This window comes from Rhinolophus sinicus, chromosome 6, assembly GCF_057876585.1.
Source record: "Rhinolophus sinicus isolate RSI-liver-muscle chromosome 6, RSI-T2T, whole genome shotgun sequence".
In the NCBI taxonomy this organism is placed as follows: Eukaryota; Metazoa; Chordata; class Mammalia; order Chiroptera; family Rhinolophidae; genus Rhinolophus; species Rhinolophus sinicus.
In genome coordinates, this window is record NC_142506.1 from 22,123,452 (window position 1) to 22,149,092 (window position 25,641).

A 25,641-nucleotide genomic window follows, 5' to 3' on the forward strand; every position below is an offset into this window, starting at 1 on the left:
ACCCGGGATGAGAAACATCACGGTGCCCCAAGTGGTGAAGACCCCTCCTCCCAGACCTATCAGTGGGAGTCTGGTTCATGCCACCTATCAAACAAACACCAATCCTTACAAATGGGCTTTTCTCCTACTTCCCCACCCCCTCCACCCAAGTCAGAGGCTCAGAGTAACAGAAGCACCTCAGCTAGGACTGGGGGACCAGGCTCTGGCCCAACAATGGTGCAGGGTCACAAACTTCAGAGGCCAGGTGGGGGAGTGAATTGTGCATGCACCCACCATGTGTCTATAGCTTTGCAGGAGGCCCAGGGGCCCACGGCTGCTGCACCAGCTTCCAGAACAAACTCTTGGGGTTGGTTCCCAACATCTGCCAAGGTCCAAGGGCACAGCGACCCATGTATGCAACCTTTTTTCCTGGTAAGGTAACATATAAATAAAAATTGAAAAATTAGAATGGGGACATATTTTGGGGAGGCATTATCAACCTAACACAATGAAGAAGCCAAATTACACTAACTTAATTTCTCCATGGACACATAGCTAGTAAGTTACCTGGTCTGGATTAGATCCCAGATGGTCCTCAAGAGTACTCTCTCTCAAGCTGTTTTGTAAACCTGAAGTTCCAGTTCCTGAATAACCCACTGTCACTGTTGCCAGGAATGATAATTCTTTGCATCCTAATTAAGAATATCAGCAACAAACTCAAGCTCCTGAGATGGCCCTTACAGCCATTCCACTAACACACACCTATGATGCTAACCTTGGTAGCTTGGAGGCTGTTCTTCAGTTATTGTAGTGATGTGCTTGGTCCATTTCCTCATATGGAGCCTTTTGAAGTGACTTTAAGAGAAGTCTTCAAAAATACCATCCTGTATAATTGGCTGCATTAACTCAGTAGCATAGCTGGTTAGTTTAAAACTCCTTCACTTCTTTCATCACTCTACAGAACAGCCCGGAAATAACCATAAACATCTCTGAGTTTTTCACTATAAGTGATCTGGACTATTGGATTGGGGCCACCGTTCTACAGCACCTGATCTATTCCAACCCTGTCTGCTCCGTCCCTATACAAGATATACTTGGGCAAGCCCAGGGTCAGGAACCGTCATCCAGAGCGAATGCCACTGCTTCTGCTTGGGTCACCTCACTTCCTTCTGCTGCTAGGGTGGCCGGGGTACGGCTGGAGGGTAGCTGCTCAGGCTGACCCGGCTCGTTGCTCTGTGCAGACTCTTGGACTCACTCAATGGCTGGCATCTCGCCTCTGATGCTGTGGGAGTTGGCGGCAGACCCCACCCCTAAATGTTACTTATTTTTAAATACAAGCTCTGCATAACGTATAGCTATTTAATCTAGTTAAAAGAATCATTCTGATATACTTATTAAAATATGGAACCACAAAATATTTCATCTTTCAAAAGGAACGATTATGAACTCAATTACACCCCCCCCAAAAAAAAAAATGTAACTTTACCTTCTTAATATCACTCACCAAGATTAATTCTGCTCACATGTAAGGCGGAAAAAAAATTTTGGCAGTCCAACGATTTTAGATAAGTACAATCTCTGCTGACACAAAAGATATTAATGACAACAACCCAAAACAAAGATTATTTTATTATTGCCTTTTTCAAAAGAATGTTTCCAAAAGGAGTAAAGAAAATATTAAATCAGCTTCTGACATACAGATACAGCTCATTTCTTTTAGAAATTGTGTTGTATTTTGCTCCCAATTGTGTTTTTAGAGAAAATATCCTACCTCAAGAAATAAGTATTTTATTTATGATCTTCTGATATGGCTGGGAAAAATTAAAAAGAAGGATTGCCAGTTGTCTAGTTTGTGTTGTAGGATACAGTGGCTTCCTGTTGCCAGAGAGAGCCTAAGGTGAAGAGGCAAAGCAAAAATTGAAGTTGATATATCTGTTTTCACATTAGGAAAAATTTATAAGTTGGAAAAATTATATTATACTGATTTCATTTATTTTATACAAAATATTGATGTGGATATTCTCATATTGTCTGATCTATGCTAATAAAATAGGACAAATTGATCGTCATGCTCTTACTCAGAAATTAAATTCTCATTGGCTTGAAGAATGAGTCAGGCATTTAAATTTTTTATATAGTTAAAATTGTCAGTACGCAAAAACCCTAGGTTCCAAATTCAGAATTGCAGAACTTTGTTTTACTTTTTATCTCGGATCACACCTCTTTACTATTACTTTCATTTCATATATACTCCTCTAACATGAACTTTCTTTTTCGACTATAAGAACTTTTCTAGTTATGCTACTTTCGGAAATAACTTGAAGTCCCTAAAAAGATAATCACTACCCTCCTTTCATTGTCTTTATAGAACATATGCCTTTTGTTAGTCGCAATCTACTCGCAAAACAAGAGAAGCCAATTTGAATGCATTTTCTGTTTTCCATCTCCTTTCTCTAGTGCATTGCTCAGCTTTGATTGTTTATTCTTTATTTGTTTTCTGTGTTGCATATTTAAGTTGAAGATAGAGATTTGATGTAGTTGTACAGTGTTTAATACATATTTTTCAACCAGTAAACACAAAACATAATAAACAAGATGAGATTTTATTTATTAATTTTAAAAGGAGTATTGATAGATGAGATCACCTATAATCCTTCTGAAGAAAAATACCCAGGTATCTATGTTACCATAGTTGAAGCTCCCCCCCCCCCCCCGCGCCCACCCCAATTAAGCAAATCTAATTGCAAATAGATTGTTTCCACAGTGCTTGGGTTACACTACTTATCTGTCAAATTCGATTAACTTTGGGCAGGGATAGTTTGTGAGTCCAATTTCTGCAGTTTGTTCTGACTCCATGAAGGAAGTCTCTCTCTCTCTCTCTCTCTCTCTCTCTCTCTCTCTCTCTCTCTCTCTCTCTGTCTCTCTCTCTTTTCCTTTTTTTTTTTTTTTTTTGGCGTACAATTTAATGAGTTTGAACATATGCATATACCCCTGAAACCAACACCACAATCAAGGTAAAAAACATCCATCACGTCCAAAATTTTTCCTCCATGCCCTCCCCAACTTGCTTTTTATTATTACTATCATTATTATTATTATTAGTTTCAGGTATGCAAAACAATGTAATAGTTAGATATTTATACCCCTCACAAAGTGATAACCCCTCCCCCAATCTACTACCCCTCTGACATAGTATATAACTGTTACAATTACACTGACTCTATTCTTTATGCTGTACTCCACATCCTGTGACTATATATATATATATATATACATATATATATACATATATATATATATATATATATATATATATATAAAATTATGGTTGACATTCATTATCATTCAGCTTCAGATGTGCACTGAAGTCTCTTCTTAACTGTCTCATTACCTGGTTCTTCCTGGTGAACTAGTTGGCCTATGGTTTAACGTGTACGTAATTAAGAGGATCTATTGTTTTTGAGAGCACCATGAGCTTGGATTTCCCCACACACTCTGTCAGTTACTTTTCGGACAGCTTTAGAGCTCTGTTCCTTGAAAAATAATCTAAGCAACTAGTCTGGGTACTGGATAAGGCAGGGGAAGAGGAAAGGGGAGTTCTTTCCTGTTCTCAGCTTGCTTCTTCCAGCTGGAACTTCTATCTCATGAGCATGCGGAGGAGAGAACGTTTGAGTCCTAGTGTTCTGGGCCTGCCATGTCCAAGATAGAACCCCTGCCCTGTGGGTAGAGGCACAGTGGACTAAGGGAGTCCCTGACCCCTCAGCTTCACTGCCCATAAATTTAGCCTTTCAACTTAGAGATGGAGGGAATAAGAATGGAGGGTGGTCTTTCTCTCTTAGTGAAATATGGTAAGTCTTGAGTGGGAATGAAAGGAGAAGGAATCTGTTTCTTTGGACAAACTTACCAGAGGGGAAGTTCCATCAAGCTGAGCTGGGTGGGAGTAAGAGCCACGGAATAGTTAGTGTCTCAGATGCCACAAAACCTTAACTGTTCTTACTGAGTTTTAGTAACCTTCTCAAATAAACAAATGTTTATTCATTTTCTCTATGCCTTTGGGACATTTTTAGAGATTTTTAAATGTTTATTTTTTTGTTTGTTACAGATTTTTTTTTTTTTCTTTTTTCGCTTGGGAGTGAGTGTGTGCAGAGATTTTCATGCTGTTCCCATCTTGAAAGTGAAGCTTCAGCCCACTGAGCTTCTTATTTTGGTTTCTGTATTTTATTTCTAATATTTTCATTTTGTTATTTTTTATATCTATATTTCTTTGCTGAGGCTATTTTTGAAATTAATTTCAGTCATGTTCATAATGGCTTATTAAAGCATTTCTATCATTTCTGGTTTAAATCTTTGTCACATACAAAGATTTGTACACATACTGTACAAGTATTGGGATCTATTGTTGTCATCTTTCTTCATTAAGTTTGGAATCTTATTTGTTTTTGGCATGATGAGTGATTTTTAACTGAGGCCTGGTATTTAAATATTATATTCTGAGACTATAGATCTTAGTAATTTTTTTTTTTTTGTTTTATCTGGATTTCCTTGACAATACAATAGTTGAGGATGATAGGATGTCACTCCCTGACTGTCAGGTTCCCCATTCAGCTTGTGTTGACACCAGAGGGGACTCCACATGCCAGATGGGTAGAAGTGGCTGTTCTGGCTCCTCACATGGTCTCCACTGACCCTATAGTGGGGGGTAGCCTCATTACTACTAGGAAATAGTGAAAGGCCTGACTTTCCTTTACACCTCTTTCCCTACCACCCAGTAGATAGGGGAGGGGCACCTCATTACTGCTGAGTGGGATTCCAGGCTCCCCCTCTTGTCTCTACTAACACTGCAGTGGCAGGCTTTCTAGTGGCTAGCAGGGATAAAATTTTTGTCTTCCTACATCACCTTGTCTGACACCATCCTGGTTGAAGTAAGTGTTGGGGCTTCTCATTCCAACCCCTTGAGTATGGAAGTCTAGGTTTCTCACTCAGCCTTGACAGTATGGGAGGGGGTGGCAACTCGGTGTTTTCTCTAGTGTTTGGCTAGAGAAAAACAGTTATTGTTTAAATGTCTCTTGTCTTGCTTGGATGCTACATTTCTGATCCTTTGGATATAGACAGTAGGCTTTTGTTTGAGTTTCTTTTGTTTCTATTGGTGTTTCTGGGTTACCAACTTCTCTAGGTCAAAGTCTGAGATATACAAAGAAAACAAACAAACAAAAAGAAACAGAAATCACAAGGCTGTTATCCCTTGAGTCCCAAGGTCTCTATGATATCTGCCATGTTCTTTGCGCATTCTTTGTTTAATATATAATTATCAGGATTTTGAGTTGTACTTAACAGGAAGAATAAGGTGTTGGATGAGGTAATCAAGATGATATGACTGCCAGTTGACCCTCGAGCTGACCCGGGCTGTTGCAGGCTCCTCATCCACTCCCCTGACTTTGGAATGTAAGCTCTGCCCACTGTTTCCAAAGTGGGAACTGTTCCAAGGACACAATCTTGAGAGCCTAAGGTGTTTTTGAGACCATCTGGACAGTATATGTAACTGCCCCTAACTAAGGCCTCTATCTAAACTTTTAAGCTTTGGCAGGAGATCTCCTCCTCTTTTGGCCATTCAAGACAAGCCTCATAATTAAGCTCCATTTCTTATTAAACCTGCTACCTGCCAATCTGGAATGTTCTGCCTCTTTCTTTCATCTTTCCCTGCCCTCTCTGTATGAGGCCAGTTTGTGAATCAATAAAGTACTCCATCTTCTGAGAACTATTATTTTATTCTTGTAAGTGGTAAATATTTCAAGGCCAAAATCTATTAACTAGGTTTGGGGGTACTAATTGCTACTGAGCTGTGAGTCAGTTTCATAGCGTCTGTTGTGATATATTCCTCAGGAAACTTTATCATCTTGACAGTCAACAAGATATAATGGTCTTCATTATTTGTCACTGTTTATCAATACCACTTTAAAATTTTACTTTCTTTTTGCTCTTATGAGTTCACATTATTCTCATTTTCTTGAGAAATGCATTTTCCCCAAATGTCTCATGCAGTGTTGCACATTTGTCTTTAGAAATAAAGAGTATTTGAAAATGATAGTTTAGAAATGTTTCTAATGAAATTTAGTTACTAATATTGAAGACATTCTAATTTTCTTGGATCATCTGACATATTTTTACAGATTGTATGAATGGCATCGTCTTACGAAGGTCAACCATAGCATATTGTTGTTGCATATAGTTCTATCTTCAATATCAAAGGTATTCCAAAAGACTTAATTCCAACTCCATCACCTTATTACCTTCATATACTTTTCTATTAAGTGGCCAGGATGTTCTAGTAAAATGAACTTTAGACATCCTATCTCATTATAATACACTTTCATGGATCTACCCTGTTTTGAAGAATATTTTCACTTAGTATAATACCCTCAGGGTCCATCCGTGTTGTCACAAAAGGCAAGATTTCATTATTTTTTTAAGGCTGAATAACATTCTATTGTGTATATGTACCACTTCTTCTTCACCCAATCATCTATTCATGGGCACCTAGCTTGCTTCCGTATCTCGGCTATTATAAACAACACTGCAGCGAACATACAGGTCCATATATGCTTTTGAATTAGTGTTTTGGATTTCTTTGGATAAATACCCAGAAGTGGACTTGCTGGGTCATGAGGTAGTTCTATTTTTAATTTTTTGAGGACCCTTTATACTGTTTTCCATAGTGGGCTGCACCAATTTGCAATCCCAACAGTGCACAACAGTTCTCTTTTGTCCACATTCTCAACAATACTGTTTGTAGATTTATTGATGGTAACCATTCTGACAGGTATGAAGTAATATCTCATTGCAGTTTTAGTTTGTATTTGTAAACTAGATTTATTCTCTCTTTTGTGCTCTACATCCCTTTTTCTCTAGCTTGATGTGTGTTTCATTCTTTCTGTCAAATATATTTCAATTAAAAAATGTTTTGCATGTGTGTGACCAAAGACACACGGGAAGATGGCATGAATCTTTCAACTGTAGGTACTTGAAAGCATAGTGCTTAGGTACTGGGAAGCAAGTTTAGGTAGTTGGAAGCATAGTGTTTGGAAGCTATAGAAAGCCATCACACACACACACAACTTCAATTCTATTAAGAGATGAACTGATTTCCAGAAAATTATTTCTTGTGATTGATATGTCTACCTGGATGAGGAAATCTCAGCCTCTGAGGGTTGCTAATATGTGTCTGCTAACATTCTCCTCATTCAATACTAAAATACATTGCTCTCTTGATACATATGCCTGAAGGAAGATATCAGGGCATTTAACACGTTTTTTGTTTGTTTGTTTGTTTGTTTGTTTGTTGTTAATTCAATCCCATTATCAATGTACCAAATATTAACAGAATTGGTTTTTTTTGAAATACCACTTGTGTAGAATGTACAGAGCCTTCACTTCTGCCCTTAAATCTATGAAAGCCCCTGTTTCCCCAGTTGAGTATTTCAGTAGAAATTAGGGGGAAAAAATACTTAGATTCTTCTGCTTATGTCATTATCTTGCTCAGAACTCTGTAGACTTATTTTAATTGTTAAAGAGTATTGTTTTTTAAAAAAACTGCCTTGTTTTGGAGAATATTTTCACAGAAGACATTTGCTTGTCCTCTTACTTCCCTCCTTATTTTTCATGTTCAGATTTAATAAGGTCACGTTGAAACTCACAAATCCTCAGCCAGTTAGATTCTGCCCTGAAGGCTGACCTTGTGTATTCTAAAAAATGAAATAACTAGAATATAAATTTATATTTGCATAATGCATTAATGGTGACACATTTACACAGCTTGTCCACTATCTGAATTGGTAAGAGACAAAATAACTTAGAATTTTACCCAATATTTTTCTTATTTGAAGCACACACAATTTCTAGCAATTTTCCTCTGACTCAGTTCCTGCGCTGTATATTTGTAATTTCAGTAAAGTTTACTCTATAGTCTCTGAAATTACCCAAAGCATAAATAAGAATGTGATCATGTTTATATGCCTCAACAATATTTTCTTCCCAAATCATTTGAGGCAGCTGATAGTGTCACCGGAGGCTCACGGGAATGTCCAAAAAACTCCACCTGGAGAAGTGGTGACCAGGTCCTTGTCTCGGCTCAAGAAAGAACTCAAGGGCGAGACAGATGCAGAAAGTGTAGGAAGTTTATTACAGCAAAAGTACACGCTTGACATAGAAATTTGGGCAAACTCAGAGAGCAAGTCGCCTTTAGGAAATTCTGTTCAGGGGTTATTATCCCTCCCAGGGGAAGGGCTTGGTGACATCTGGTTGTTTTACCCCTGGGCGGGACCCTCCGTTTCCTGGTTTTTCTTCGTTATTTGGTTCCTCCAGATCTGTCATGGCATCAGGCACATGACGGGAGTCATAGTAACTGCAATGAAAATAACATTATAATGACATTATAATTAGCTAAAGGTCGGGTCTTGGTGAGGGACGGTCCTGCTGGATAAAACTGGTTCTTGTTTTTCTCTAGCTGCATGTGCCAGAGTCTCTTGTTACTTGTGTAACCAGGAAGGCAGCTTATCTTGCAGCCTGGAGGGGAGGTAGGTCAGGCCCCTAGGCTAATCCTGCCTCAGCAGGATCTGATCCTTCTCCTATAAAGAACAAAGCTGTGGAATCTTAAATGTACCTAAACAAAGATACTTTTTTATCAGCCTTACTGAGACATAATAGACATAACGTTTTATGTTTCAGGTGTACAATGTGTTGATTTAATACACTTACATATTCGGAAATAATTACTACCATAAGATTAGTCAACACCTCCATCACCTCAGATAATAACCTTTTATTGTTGTGTGAGAACATTTAAGATGTACTCTCTTAGCAATTTTCAAGAATACAATACAGTACTTTTAACTATAGTCATCTTGCTGTACATTAGATCCCTGGAACTTATTCATCTTATAACTGGAAGTTTATACCCTTTGACCAGTAACTCCCAGTTTCACTCAACCCCAGCCTCTGGCAATCACCAATCTACTCTCTGCTTCTATGAGTTCAATCTTTTTAGATTGCACATATTAGTGAGGATAGACAGTATTTCTCTGTTCACTTACTTCACTTAGCATAATGCCTTCAACATCCATCTATGTTGAGACAAATGGCAGGATTTTCTTCTTTATTACAGCTGAATGCATACATACATACATAGATACATATATTTTCATTCTCACATCTTCTTAGGTTGTTTCCATGTCTTGGATACGTGAATAAGGCTGCAATGAACATGGGAATGAAGACAGCTCTCTGAGATAGTTATTTCATTTCCTTGAGACTTATACCCAAAAGTGGGATTGCTGGATCACATAGTAGTTCTGTTTTTAATTTTTTGAGGAACATTTTTCCACAGTGGCTGCACCAATTTACATTCCCACAAACAATGTACAGGGGTTCCCTTTTCTCCAAACCCTCACCAAAACTTGTCATTTCTTGTTGTTTTGATAATAGCCATTCTGAGAGTTGTAGTTGATATCTCACTGTGATTTTGATTTGCATTTCCCTGATGACTAGTGATGCTGTGTATCTTTTCATTTTCCTGTTGTCCATTTGTACATCTTTGGAGAAATGTCTATTAGGGTCATCTGTCCATTTCTTAATCAGATTGTTGCTTTTTTCACTATTGAGTTGGATATGTTCCTTATATATTTTAAACATTAACTCCTTATCAAATATATGGAGTGCAAATATTTTCTCCCCTTCCATAAGTTACCTTTCCTTCTTGTTGATTATTTTCTTTGCTGTCAGAAACTTTTAGTTTGATGTAGTCCCACTTGTTTATTTTTGCTTTTGTTACCTATGTTTTGGTGTCATATCTAAAGAAATAATTTTAAACTTATTTTAGAAAAAAATTACTGTGTGCCACTCTGAGACAAAATGGGAAAGGTGAATTAAGTATTCCTATGTCTTCCTCATATTGAGAGACCATTTTTTCCAAGTCACCTTTTAATTCAAATAATGTGATGTCCAATTTATTTCTCAGTGCACTTCAATGTCATCAATAGTGTTAATGATGCAACATTTCTTAAGATAGTGCTCTATTATTATCTCTAGTACTACGTTCCAAACTACACTGTGTGTGAGCATATATACAATGAAAATTATCAAAGGTGTTGATCTACTGCCTGGCCAACAGCAATTCAAACATGTGTCCTCACTTCATGGCCTTAGAATCAATGAGATAAGAAGTTCATGCCTTTTTTTTCTTTTATATATGCTGATTAAAGTTCATTTTTTCATATATTTAGCCGTGTTCTACTATTACACTAATGAAAATAAAAGTGCTTCAAGTAATCAAATAATGAACTCATAAATAAGCATAATTTAAAAGTCTTAATTCACTGAGAACACTTTCATCTTGTTATGTTAATAATCTTTAATGAGCGTCATAACTCCTCCAAAGACAACACTGAAAGATATTGGATGATGTGAGGGTTCATAACATCACACAAATAGAGAGGTACCTGTACTAAATAAAATTGTAGTAATCTTTACAATGTTTAGTAGCTCTTTGTATGTTTATTTCCTATAGCAATCTACTGGTTTCCAATTGTGATGAAATAAAAACCATACCAACAAAATTTTCCCAGAATTTTTAGAAAGAGTTCCCTTTTCCTTAAAATTTATATTTTTATGTTTTGTTTTCTAAAAATATCTATTATTGGCATATTCGGCAATAGTAAGTCAGTGTTAATGATTTGGTTCATGGTCTTTTTGAAAAACAGGCTTGTCAGTTTACACTAATAATTCTGAAAAATACTATTAAATAGGAAATAAATACATTTTATGCATTTAAAAGGCTTAAAATATAAAAACAAGTGTTTAATTTTTAAAATAAGTAATGCATAGGGACTCTCAAGCTACAGAGGTGTATTCACTGATGTCTTACATTGATTCAATGGAAAAAGATAATGAACCACTTTTAAATAACAAATTTTTACATACAATGTGAATATACAAGGCTTACCCCTTATAATACTTAAGAATGCATTGTATTCCACAATATGTTTACAAGGACAACAGAAGCTCTGCTTGCATTTACGTGTTCAGGATAATTTTTTATTAGTTTGTTCTGAAAAAAAAAGGCTATGATTTTATCCCGGCATCTTATTTGTTCTCATTTACATTATATGTTAAGCCTATTCTATCTCTGTGTGTCAAGCTAAAGGAAAATTAGTTTGTGAATTCAAAACAATAGCAATTATTCCTAGATAAGAAATTAATCAGAGACGTACAAAAAAATAGCATCATTATGTTTATTTGTGAATATCAAGAACAGATGAAAGTGGGAGGAACTAGAAAATTTCTAAATATACGGATGTAGATCCTGTTGGTTCTAGAACTACATTTTATAACAAAGTACGTTGTTTTTATTCTGTTTTCCCAAAAATAAAGAGTTCATTTTCAAGCTCTGACATTGTGTGTGTGTGTGTGTGTGTGTGTGTGTGTGTTTCCTGTTCTCTATGTGTCCGTTCACGTTCTCCCAATTCATCGTTGACTGGTGAGGAGCCAATGTGCAATTAAGGGCTGAAAAATAAAACTGCTTGGCCAGGTTCTCCCCTTCTACAGTCTTAAAGGAAGTTCTTTGAGGATAATTATGCAATTAGATTACTAAATTAAAATTCTAGATATTAAACTAATGTAGTTAAGAAAACCATGTAAAGTGTATAACCTGTTCTTTAATTTTATATTCACTGCTGAATTGCTAAACATTTAAAAACTCATGGTTCAGTAATATGGTTCTTTCACTTATGAAAATTCTCTTCCAGAATGACCTCCTTAAGCCCTTTGGCTTTAAATTCCATCTTATATTGATGACTCCAAAATTTCTATCTCAATTCAGGAAGCTGTCTTTTGATCTCTAGTCTCCTATTTCAAAATATTTGACTTTATCCCTTATATGTGTAATCTAAATGTTAACTCTTCCAAAATCGTTCATTTTTCCATTCTGCCAAAACTGGTCTTTCTTCCAGAATTTTCTGTTTCAATAGTGGCACTATCATTTGTCTAATCGCTTAATCCAAATAGAATTCATCCTTGATATATACTTACTTTCCTATAACCTCCACAATTTGATTGGCCGACAAGTCCTTTTCAAGGTCTACGTCTAAATTTTTTCAGCTCTTTCCCTCTCCTTATTCAAAAATATTACCAACCATTACTGAATTAGTGCTCTTGATTTATTATTAGTAATCATTCTGTAATTATTTTGTTTTATATTCTGGTTTCTTTTTCAATATCAGTTTTCTCTGCGTAGGATATCAGTTCCATGTGGAGAGGAATCTTGCCTCTCTTTTTAATCACTTATAACCCCAAATTATAACCCCAAAGTCTGACATCTTAGATTCAAATATAAATTCCACCAAACTATAAAATAGCTTATATATTTGTATCTCTCCTTTTGACTTCTAAGTCATTACTTCCTCAAACTGCATTACACAGGTTAATACATATGTTTTGTTTTTTCTTTACATATAATTTTGGTTTAGTTCTCAGATTAGTGAATTAGAAATCTGACTTAAATTTACAATTGACTATTTTATAGTACACATTTGTTTAATTACATAACATCTCTAAATGCTTTCTTCATCTGTAATACAGTTGTTTTTAAAATGGTTGCTTTTGGAAAATACAATAAAACAAAATGGTTGTTTTTAGTATTAAATGAAATAATGTAAAACACTTAGCATGCTCTGTATATCATATATATGGAACAAATGATAGATGATAATAATTATTATTACCTGGGTATTCTATTATGTTGCATATTTTCTTTATCTATGCTGGTATTTTATTCCTCTATTGTCCATTGAGATCTATTATTTTCTTCCATAATTAATGAAAATCATTGTGATTATGACAAAATCAATGATTTAATTCCAATTCTTTTGACTGAAAATCCAACTTTTTTTCTCATGGTAGCTTTGCAATGTTGAGTTAATAAACTAATCTTTTAGAGACTTAGATATCTTAATTGTAGCATAGAAAAAATACCTTTCAATTTTTTTTAAAGAATTAAATGTGATGAAATGACATTTAATAAATATATAGTAACTTCACATAACACTAATGTGTGTAAGATCAGTGTTATGTGAAGTTACTACATGTTTCCTCTCCTCTCAAGGTCATTACTATATACCGTGTTTCCCTGAAAATAAGACCTAGACAATCAGCTCTGTGTCTTTTAGAGCAAAATGTGTCTTCTGAAGCAAAAATTAATATAAGACTTGGTCTTATTTTACTATAATATAAGAATGGGTATAATATAATATAATATAATATAGTATAGTATAGTATAGTATAGTATAGTATAGTATAATATAATATAATATAATATAATATAATATAATATAATATAATATAATATTAATATAATATAATATAATGTAAATAATATAATACCAGGTCTTATATTAATTTTTGCTCTAAAATACATGTTAGAATGGATTGTTCAGGTAGGTCTTATTGTCGGGGAAACATGGTATTCCATTGTGATCACTCCTTAGTTGCTATACCAAAGTGATTGTATAGAGATTCTGAATTTGAATGCATTTAATTATTTTCTCTATAAAATCATCATCATTATTATTATTATATGTTTCTCTTTATTGTCTAAGAAAGTATTGCCTTTTTTAAGGATTTTTAATGGTTATTTTTATATAATAATATATTTGGTTGAAAGACCACAACAGTCACAGTATTCTTAATTTTTAAAAAATGCACTATAATGCTCCTTTTAATAATTAAGCTATTTGGTTGAAAGTGACAAATGTCTAATTCAAACTAATGTGTAAAAAGTTTCTTAAATCATTATTATAATTCACCCCTTCCCTGCTCCTGGCACATGCACAATTTTGCTTTCTGCAGTTTCAGTGAACTGCAGTCAACCATGGTCCACAAATACTAAATGGAAAAAAAAAATTATGAGTTTTAAATTGCAAATTGCTCTGAGTAGCATGATGAAATCTTGTGCTGTCCCTCTCTGTCCTGCCCAATAGGTGAATCACCCCCCTGTCCAGCATATTCACACTGTACAGACTACCCAACAGTTACTCACTTAGTAAGTAGCCTTCTCAGTTATCAGATTGACTATTGCAGTATGGAAGTGCTTGTGTTCAAGTAACCCTTACTTTACTTCATAATGTCCCCAAACCATTCGCATAACTTTTATTACAGTATGATGCTATAACATTTCTATTTTATTATTACTGTTATTAATCACTTACTATCGCTAATTTATAAATTAAAATTTATCATAGTTATGTAAGTATGTGAAAAAATATATAGTGTATATAGTGTTCAAACCTATCTGTGGTTTCAGGCATCCACTGGGAGTCTTGGAACATATCTCCCATGGATGGGGGGATACTACTGTGTTTCCCCAAAAATAAGACCTAATTTATTAAAATCAAGCCCTAGCATGATTTTTCAGGATGACATCCCCTGAACATAAGCCCTAATGCATCTTTTGGAGCAAAAATTAATATAAGACCCAGTCTAATTTTCAGGTAATCACGGTATATACTGTATTAATTTGTCTCCAAGAGTTCAAAGAAAAGACTATGTTCAGTCCTCAATGAATAAGAAAACTGAGAAGTCAAATGACACTGATCCAGTCAATTCATCTGAAGTTTCAGTTCATATTTATGCATCCTTTCAAGTGTCTCTCTTATCTAGATGCTCTTTCATTTCTCTGGTAAGAAAGTAGGAAACCCAACTGCATATATGGTAAAAGCATACAACATGAAAAACATTTCTTTCTTCTTTTTTTTTTTTAACCAGAATCAAATAAAAAATTCTGTGTTAAAATTCTAGTTTGATCTTTTGACTAAATTCTCCACCTACGGAAAGGCAGATCCTACAGTTACCACGTGGATGAATTAGACACTAACCTAGAAAAGTAAATACTGAACCATAAAATTCCCGGCTCTGTACTTCATATCTATCAGAAGTTTATCACATATTGATTTTTCAAGACTCCGTTCTTTAATTTTTATACCTTACATTCTATACATTCTACACATTCTTTAATGTTTATACCTTATATTCTATAATTTCAAATGAAATTATAATTTCATTATAAGAAGAAATCAACATGGAGAAGCTATAACAAAATAGCTCTTGCAATCATGTAGGTTGGAGGCTTATTTTCATGGATATGAAAATAAAAGATGATCAGAAAAAAGATAGAAAATGGATGGACATTAGGGCAGTATGCATGGAAAGATAAATAAGAAACATGTTATATTTTGTGTGCATGTATAATAATATATTTTCTGATAGAACAATGTGAAAGAACCAATTGCGTACCTTAAAGTTTGACATACTTTAGACATACATTTGAAGAGAAAAATTATATAAATGGCTAGTGAAATACCAGGCTGATAAAGGAACATCAAAGACCTAGGCTATACTACATTATTATATGCACAAAACCCTTTTTACTGTAGTGAGTAAAAAGGAGAGGTAGGGAAAAAATTGGGTGTCTTCAAAGAAATAATGTTCTTGCTGAGATTTAATTTGTAATTCAATATATAATGATTTTCAGAAGATAGAAGCAAATCTTCTAAGAGTAGTAGAATAGCTCTAAACTAGTGATATTTGAATTTACCCGATTTACTGTTATTATTTAAAGAAACAACATACCAATCAGAAAGAAAAGCAGGGTTAGGTAGAGAAAAGTCTCAGAATAAGAGTGGGAATTCTCTTTCAAACTACATGCTTGTAGTTAAACAAGGTAGATTAATTACTCATTTAGTGAAGGAAAACCCACATCATGGTGAACCATGTAAGCGAGTATTGTAAGGAATCTATTAAGGATTTGAGCTTTGGTTGGGTAATTTTGGGGAGGACTTAAGGGAGCAGGGTTTTGTTCCAGGTTGAGTGTTGTCAGAAAGCTGGAGAAAGCGTATCATTGTGTATCTCAATATTTTTTATCTATAAGCAGGACAAATTAAAAGAATAAAGTTAATAGAAAAAAACAGCAGTTATTCGCTTAGTGAGAAAGGGAGATGTTTGGTATTTTATGGGTTACATAGTGCCCTTGTCTGAAATAAATGCTTTGTGAAGTTGTTTACCTTCAACAAGACAATAATATGGCTTAGCTATAAGAGTTAAATAAATTTGTAATAGCACTGAGGTCTAGATGTGAGCATCAGATCAATTTCCAGAAGTCAGGGACTGTGTTCTTTCTTTATCGAACCCTAATTACATTTTCCAACCATTGTATTCATTTTTTTTCGACAGTCAGAAATTACTAACAGGATCAGGGCATTGTTTTTTAAAATGTGTCGACTTACTTTTCATATTTTTATACGACTTTTCTAAAATTGTTAAAGAGACCAAACAGATGGGACCACAGAGATCAAGTTAATAGGTTTTTAAGAAGCAATTGGTAAAAATATCACATTTTGTAAGTTTATTTCTGGGAGCTGCCATTTTGTGCGTCACATCTTCTAATTACTCATCAGAAAATATATTTTAAAAATATATCTCAATAAATAAATTAGAGATATTATCTTGTTAGGATGGCTTGCTTTGGAATTGGGATAATATGTATTTTACACATATACATTTTTAAGTCATAAATCATAGCAACTCCAGGATTAAACTATGTTACAATTTATCTAACTGCATCTCTTTATCCATTAGAAAAGACTAGTGAAATAATCTAAACTACATTAGAATGTTTTGCACTTTTATACCAGTTTAATTGTTCTGATGTCAGCTCTCTATTTGGAATGCCAGTCCCACTCTAGGAGCTCCTGATTTAATTTGCCTGGTTAAGCCGCTGATATCAGTATTTTATTTTTTAATCTATTTAGGTAATTCTAAGATTCAACCAAGGTTAAGAATCCATGCCATAGATTATATGTAATACCATTAATTTATTAGTATTTGTCTACTAATCTGTTGACAGATACGGAGACAAATCCAAATATTAATATTTCTGGTGAAGATAATTAATCAGTCCTCATAAATTATATGTAAAAATATGCTAAGAGCTTAGAAAAAAATGAGAATGACTGTTTCAAATCCAATGTTGCAATGAAGATATCTTAGAGCCCATTTCATGCCATAATGTTCCTTCTTTTGCCCCTCAGATAAAATACAGGTTAATGGTTCTTTTCGGGAAAATGACTGGAATTGGAAAAATGGTTGACCCTAAAAGGGGCAGAATCTGACAGGAATTACATTATTCTTTAATATATCTTTGTTATCCATAAGCTTCCCACACACAATATTTTCATGTTCTTGTTATTGTTGCCATGATGTTTTAGAACTTGGATTTTTATCAGTTCTTGGAAATAGGTAAGCTGTAATTGCAAACTGCCTTCCAACAAAATATTGTCTTTTTGTCCAACAGAACTTGTAATAACAACATAGACTTCCCATTTTCAGCTAATTTACAACATGAGGTCCTTTTATTTTCTCAGCTCTTGGATGGAGACAAAAAATATTCAATTCATTAAATTACTCTCATTCATTAGGGTCCAGCTGCAAACCCCATCATGTTTTTCTATAGAATGATACTAATCTATTCAGTAGATAAAATAAATTCATGATATTGTTTAACCATTGAGTGAAAGATGCTTTCATTCTTTTGATTTTTTTTTATCCCTCCTTTTGATTGTATTTTGGACATTGATTATTTAGTAGCACGTCTTTCAAAGTATAAATAAGCTTAAGGATCCTAAGAGAAATATAAATATAACAACTTTGCTGTTTGTTAATAAATTTAGCATAACGTTTCATTGTAAGTAAAATAAAAAGACTTGGAGTTTCTATAGTAATACTGAATGTCATTTTCTCTCCGCATTTTTTGCCCATAGTTTGGTTAATATAGTAGTGTAAAAATAATGGATATATTGAGATTGCTGGAGTCATAAAACATTGCAGATTCAAAACACCTTAAATATCATCCATCCCACCCCCTCATTTGATATATGGGGGGGAAGGTACATAAAGACATGATCAATTGAAAAGGGTGTTCTTCTAACTTTAACACCGAGCTCTAAATAGTGCGTAGAGAACAGGAGCAAAGGCATAAATCAGGCAAATGTAGCCTTGTTCTTTGATTTGAGAATATTTGGAAAAGATATATTAACGCCAACCCACTGTCCTACTTCAGAAACAAATGCAAAATACTTTGCAGAGTTTAGTTCATGCCCCAATTAGACAAACTAGTCAGCTGTGGGAGAACAGTTGAGGATCAAAACTGCTTTGGGCCATGATGAATAATGAGTGAGCGAATGGACTAATTAATAACACCATGACAGTGTAAGTCACTTCACTGGAGCTTAAATTTTGGATGTCAAGAGCTGCACACAAGTGATTAATATTCACTATATAAGGTCAATAAAATTTATTTTTAATATTAGGGAATCCAATTTTACACTTTATAAGCAGAGAAGAAAGGTGAGATTAGAGAAGTTTATAATAACAGAGAAATGATTACAATGCAATATATTATTCTAATAAGAAAAAAAATAGTGGATCTCATTATTATAGAAGCAAGATCAAAAGGATATTTTTTATATATATATTTTACACATAAGACATTTAACAATTATACTGACATGGTGAAATCATGGACACTATGTAATTGTTTTTTAAGAATAATTTACCACACTTGAGACACATTTATTTATAGGTTGAAAATTTTATATAATGTAGATCTATATTTAAGGCTTCATTCCTTTAATAGAAATATAACTTGAAATTTCACAGTTTTGTTTATTAAGCATTTAGACAATTATTCTTTTTTCTTCTCATTTTCTTTTTACATTTCCTCAATTCCTTGTGCTCCACATCCACCAGATCATTAAGCACATATTACAGTATTTGATCCTGACCTCTTACTATAGTTATGTTTAGGGTGAATATTAAGGAAGTTTCGCAGGCTCTCCTACAGCCTTAGAGTATCTTACTCTCTTCAATTCTCTTTCTATCACTTTATCTTTATTTCTCTCTCTCTCCTTTGCTCATGCTATTTCATTAATTAAAAAAAACAACAACAACAACAAAAATGAAGCCTAGATGGACATATAACACTGTAGAGCTGAAACATCCAGATAAAAAAATCGTACATTTTATTAATCAGTTCTATATATCTGCATCACGAAAACAAAGTCTCATCTCCCCTAACCAACATTTCACACGTGTGCAGTGTTAGGCAAACCACACAGATGCTGTTCTTTGTCTCTAAGTTATGTTATGAAGTAAAAATTATTTAGCTGCTAAGAGGCAAACAATGGGGCAGTGAGTCACCAGCTAAAAAGCCTAATTGACCATGAACCCTTTAATAATTAAATGATAAACACACCACAAAGAATGTGTATCTATGTCAAATATATTTTTCTAAAAACAGAATTATTAAATATAGTAATTCTTCATATTCTTAAATAATAATTTGGTTGTCCCCTTGAAATGCATAGCAATTACTCTTTGTATAATTTAGTAAATATGCATTGAGAACCATGTATGTGACAGGTACTGAATATAATTTCTCAAATTCCTTATTCTCTTTCTTAATAGGCCTCTAGTTTTTCACATCTCCTTTCTTCACCTAAAATACAGAAAAGCCCCATTCCTTTTCTAAAGTTAGCACTTCTAACAGTGACTGTTATCACTTCCTATTGTAGGCAGGAAGTTAATCTACAAACTCTTCACACTTTTATTTCTAATCAGTCCTTTCAAGTAGTTGCATCTTTTGTGTTTTAAAAGCTTTCTATTGGATCCAAGCTTCACCAATCACCCAATATTGCTACACATTTATGGAATCAAACTAAGCAATAATTCAAGTGTTAAATTATGAATGAAATTTCCATTGGAAAGCAAAGACTTCTCATCAATAATGGATAATGTGTCACTGTTTTTTTGTTTTGTTTTGTTTATGAGATTTGATTTATTTTGATAATATGTGATAGATGAAGTGTGGATACAGAACTGAAAATGGATTGGTAGATACAACTCTATATTTTGACTAGAAGTATTCTTAGCATTATTCTATTAATGTTGGAAGGCAACACGGTATAAGTAAAATTTTGCTTAATTATGTAAGTCAGACAATCTCTGTTTCTCTAAATTATTCTAATCCCAGTGAGCTTCTTTTATCAATAGAACAATCCATTTCCTGACCAAATCTTGATTTCTATAATAATGAAATATTTGTATCTTGTGATATTTTCTCCAGATTTATTTAGATATAATTGACATGTGACACTGTATAAGTTTATATGTGTGATGATTTGAAACATGTATATATTGTGAAATGTTTACCACAATAAGGTTAGTTACCACACCCTTCACATTACCTGATTGCTATTTTGTTGTTATTGCTATGATGAGAAAACATTTAAAATTTACTCTCATAGCAAATTTCAAGTATGCAGTATAGTACTATTAACTATAGTCACCATCATGTACATTAGATCCTTGGAACATATTACTCTTATAACTGGAAGTTTGTACTTGTTGACTATCATCTGCCATTTTTCTCCACCCTCCCCCATCCCTTGACAACCACTGTTCTACTCTCTGCTTCTGTGATTTAAGCTTCTTAGAGTCCATATGCAAGTGAGACCATACTATATTTCTCTTTCTCTGTCTGACTTATTTTATTCAGTATATTGTTCTCAAAATCCATCCATGTTAATACAAATATTCTCATGGCTGAATAATATTCCAGTGTGTGTGTGTGTGTGTGTGTGTGTGTGTGTGTGTGTGTGTGTGTACTGAGGGTGCCAAAGCCAAAATATGTATAAATTATAAGAGATGTTATCTATGAGTGAATTACTTTTTGAAGTTGAATTCAACTACAGTAGCAATGTGTAGGTATGACGTTTTCTCAAAAGATGGCATTAATCAAATGAATGCTAGCGTCACCATGTGACAGGCAGGACAGTCAAGGAAAATGGCAGAAGCACAGTTGTCATTTGAGGAGTGCAAAACCATTTTGATCCGGTATTTGAAATTCGAGAACGTTGTGGAAGTACAACGACAATGGAGGTGTGAGTATGCAACAGAATCTCCAACACGCATTCGTGATAAGTTTGAGACACATGGTACTGTGTGTGATGTGCACAAGGAAAGATCCGGGAGGCTTCACACAACAAGTCCTGCTTCTTCTGCTATTGTGTTGGAACAGTTTACATCCACACTACAGAAGTCTACGCAATGTTAGCCATAATCAGAAGTGTGTGGACGCAGATGGTAACCACTTTGATCACCTCCTGTAATTGCAGAAGTCAAACGTGACTTGTATTCATGTTTTGTTAACAGTATATATCAAGTATTATAATTTTGATACAGTTTTATCCTTTCTTAAAATGTGTATACATTTTTTTTGCTCCCTCTGTACATGTACCAGGGGTGCCAAAAAATATGCATACAAGTGAACACTTTTGTCAATGTTGCTCAAGCAGTAATTTGCTATAATCAGAAGTGTCTGGATGAAGAGAGTTTTCTCCTTTCTTAAAATGTTATACATTTTTGGCATACCAAATATATACATATATATATATATATATATATATATATATATATATATGTATGTATGTATATGTATATATGTATATGTATATATGTATACATATATATAATATAAAATAGATTAACAGAAAATTACAAAATTATTACATGTATACGGAGGTTACATAAGAATATGAAATCAGAGGACAGACAACGTATTTAGGGCTTATGTGCCATCTTACCTAAGGTAAACTGGGGTTGAGGTTTGGGACTTCAAAGAGCAGGAAAGAAATTCATGGGGAGATATGAAAACAAATATTTGATTAATAAATATTTTCTGGGCCACTTTTTACAATGGGGCACAGTGAGGCTTTAATGAGACAGGTCTTGTTAGGTGCCTCCGTGTCTATTACACAGTAGTTCATACTAAAGTATTGTTATATATGATGATTTTGCTCTTCCTGGAGCATGTCCTCTATCTAAATTCCTTTTAGACAGTTAAGGGGTATATCGAGGTTTTTCTTGAGTCTTTTCTTTCTTAAAAATAACCACAATCAATATCCCAAAAGACATGTTTTGCGGTAGCAAACTCGACTTCCCTTCAATGCATTAATTCGTCAATACACACTTAGGTTGTTTCCATACTTTGACTGTTGTGGACAAAAAAGGGTTTCTACTGAAAGGAGCCTCACAGGGTGATCTGATAACACTGGGGAGGTCATGGTGGTTAGTCACACCCTGACACATAACTTTTTTTTTTTCAGTAAAGGTTTATCTTTGCCTTAAACAAGCCCTGTTCACTGTTTCTGTGCATCTAGGTTAACAACACACCTTTGAAATAAATGTAACCACCAACAGAAAAACAAATAACCTTGTTAACTATCCTGTAATGCAGTCCCTGCCTTGCTTTCTCCGAGTCTTATGTAATCTTTCTTCTGTTCCCTCCTTAATTTCAAATGTGTAAAATAAACTGCAAAACTGTCACTCTCCAGAGCATTTTATATATTGCTTTCTGGCAATTGTCAGTTTTGGCTGAAACAAACTCATAAAAATTCTCTATAGGTTTGGACATTTCTTACATCGACACTATTGTGAATAATGGTACAGTGAACATGGGACTGCAGATATCTTTTCAATATTCTGTTTTGTATTTATTTCCTTCAGATATATACCCACAAGTAGCATTGCTGGATAATATGTTAGTTCTGTTTTGAATTTCTTGAATTTTTTGTTCTCCATAGTGACTATACCAATTTACATTTCCCCCAGCAGTGCACACAAGGGTTAGGTTTTGGTTTTGTTTGTTTGTTTGTTTGTTTGTTTTTTAACTAAAGGTTATTAGGGTGACAATGGTTAGTAAAATTACATAGGTTTCAGGTGTGTAAATCTGTAATACATCATCTATATATCACATTGTGTTCACCACCCAGAGTCAATTCTCCTTCCGTCACCATGTATTTGACTTGTTTACCCTCTTCTACCAACACCCTCTCCCCTTACCCTCTGGTAACCATTAAACTATTGTCAGTGTCTATGAATTTTTGTTTCTTGATTTGTTTGTCTTGTTCCTTTGTTGTTTTCACTTTTATATCCTACATATCAGTGAAATCATATGGTTCTTGACTTTTTCTGTCTGACTTATTTCTCTTAGCATAATAATCTCAAGTTCCATCTATGTTGTTGCAAATGGCACTATTTCATCTTTTCTTATGGCCCCTGTACAAAAATTAACTCAAAATGGATCAAAGCGTTAGTTTTTAGTTCATATCTTCACCAGATTTGTTGTCTCTTGTCTTTCTGATAATAGTCATTCTAAGAGGTATAAGGTGATATCTCATTGTGGTTTGGATTTATATTTCCCTCTACTTAAGTGCCTTTTCATGTACCTGTTAGCCATTTGTATGTTTTCCTTAAAAAACAAACAAACAAAATAAACAAATAAGATCTCTCTCTCTCTCTCTCTCTCATATATATATATATATATATATATATATATATATATATATATATATATTCAGGTCTATATATCTATTCAGGCCCATTTTTAATGTGTTTTTTTTTTAATTTTACAGGTAACCCCCGCATAACACGGGGGTTACCTAAAAATGCTGTGCTATGTGAATCAATGTTATACGAAACGAAGAACTAGTACAAAAAAACAGGATTAGTTTCCAAAAATTAAAAAAAAAAAAAACGTATACTATTATGTTTTTATAATTAAGAGAAATGTCTCTATTAAAGCAATTTTCGCCAAAAGAAAAACATATTAATATGTATTAAATGTTTTCTTTGTCATCACTACTAAGCTGTTATTATGTTCCGTGTCGTTCAAGGATTTCCCTAATTTTGAATGAGATATCTTTTGCTCTTAAAAGCTCTTATTATGCTCTGTGTTTTCGGGGATTTCTCTAATTCTCAAATCATGTTAGAGTGACAGCGTGTTCTAGGACGCCATGTTGTGTGAGGGTTTTCCTCAATTCTCGAACCGTGTTAGAGTGAAACCGTGTTATAGAAGTGCCGTGTTATACGAGGGTTACCTGTGTTTATTTATTTTTTGCTACTGAGTTGTATCAGTTTCTATTTATTTTGGATATTAGTCCCTTAACAGATATATGATTTACAAATATTTTTCCCCTTTTATAGGTTGCCTTTTCATTTTGTTGATTGTTTCTTTTCCTGTGCAAAAGCTATTTCGCTTGATGTAGTTCCATGTATTGATTTTTGCTTTTGTTGCTTGTGTTTTTGGTGCCACAAAAAAAACATTCTTTGCTAAGGCCAAGGTCAAGAAACTTTTTCTGTCTCTCTCTCTTTTTTTTTTTTTTTAGCAGCTTTCTGGTTTCATTTCTTACATTTAAGTCTTTAATCTAGTTTAAGTTAGTTTTTGTGAGTAGTACATGATAAGGGTCCAACTTCATTCTTTTGCATGTGAATATCCATGTTCCACAATGTCATTCATTGAAGAGATTATCCTTTCCCTGTTCAATATTCCTGACTCCCTATAAAATATTCATTAACCATATATATGAGGGTTATTTCTGGGCTCTTTAAAAATTGGCTCAAAATAGATCATAGATTTAAATATAAAACAAAATAATGTAACTTTTAGATATAAGATAGGATATTCATTATGACCCAGGACTAAGTGAATAATCCTTAGACATAATACCAGAAATTTAATACATAAAATAAATTGATATTAGATTCCATCAATATTAAAAACCCATACTCTGAGAAAGACTCTGTTAAGAGGATTAAAAGACAAGCTACAAACTAGGAGAAACTATTTGTAAAGCATATATCTGTCAAAAATCTAGAACATACAAAGAACTCTCAAAATTTAACAATAAAAGAGCAAACAATACAATTAGAATATGACAAAAGATATGAATAGACATTTCACCAAAGAAGATGTACTGATGATAAGTAAGCATATGAAAAGAGATTCAATATCGTGAGATATTAGAGAAATGCAAATTGAAACCATAAGGAGATATCATTATATGCTTATTACGTAGTATAACTGCACATGAACTTTGTTTCTTTAGCATGCGTTCTGCTTTCATCCAAGCTCACTTTGTTTATCCTGACAAAACTATGACTCACCTTCATTCTTGCCACCAGAACCTCTTACCTATGCATGTGCTGTATGTTCCCTCCTTTTAATCATTAAGCCCTTAGGGCATTAGGTTCTGGTCACCAAACTCACTTAACAAAGCTTCAGGTCTATCAACCATGACCAAGAAACAAACAAACAAACTAAAAACTCAAACTAGAATAAGGTTTTAGTAAAACAAAGATAACACCTTGGCCTCAGTGATGTTTCAGCTCCAGACTCGTGATAGTGGAACAATCCCACGGACCGCATCCCCAGGGAACCGGACAGCACACTGACATGATTGACATCAGGACCTGAAGCTAAAACTTCCTGCCTTAGCCCGAACCAATCAGTAGAGCCCCCAGCTCCAGCTCCCATAGTAACCATGATGAATGATTTTTCCCTTATATAACCCAGCCAGAGGCCAATAGGGAGCCAGGTTTCTGAGAACGCTGGCTCACCTGTGTCTCCCAACTTGGTGCCAACTCCTTAAATAAACAATACTTTCTTGGCTGCAAACTCCTTCTTGTATGTTATTATTTGGCTTGAGTGCACGCAGGCGAGCAGAC

General features: G+C 34.1%; 1 long non-coding RNA gene and 1 pseudogene across 1 annotated transcript; both read right to left on the minus strand.

Annotated features, from left to right (window-relative positions):
• Positions 1-590: 590 nt before the first annotated feature.
• Positions 591-1,248, minus strand: LOC109457592 (protein farnesyltransferase/geranylgeranyltransferase type-1 subunit alpha pseudogene; annotated as a pseudogene).
• Positions 1,249-8,132: 6,884 nt separating this feature from the next.
• On the minus strand, positions 8,133-25,383 carry LOC141567870 (uncharacterized). The gene is made up of 3 exons (XR_012490807.2): positions 25,281-25,383; positions 9,066-9,224; positions 8,133-8,377 (listed from the first exon to the last, which is right to left on the minus strand). It is a non-coding gene; the product is annotated as an uncharacterized LOC141567870 (long non-coding RNA).
• Positions 25,384-25,641: the final 258 nt, after the last annotated feature.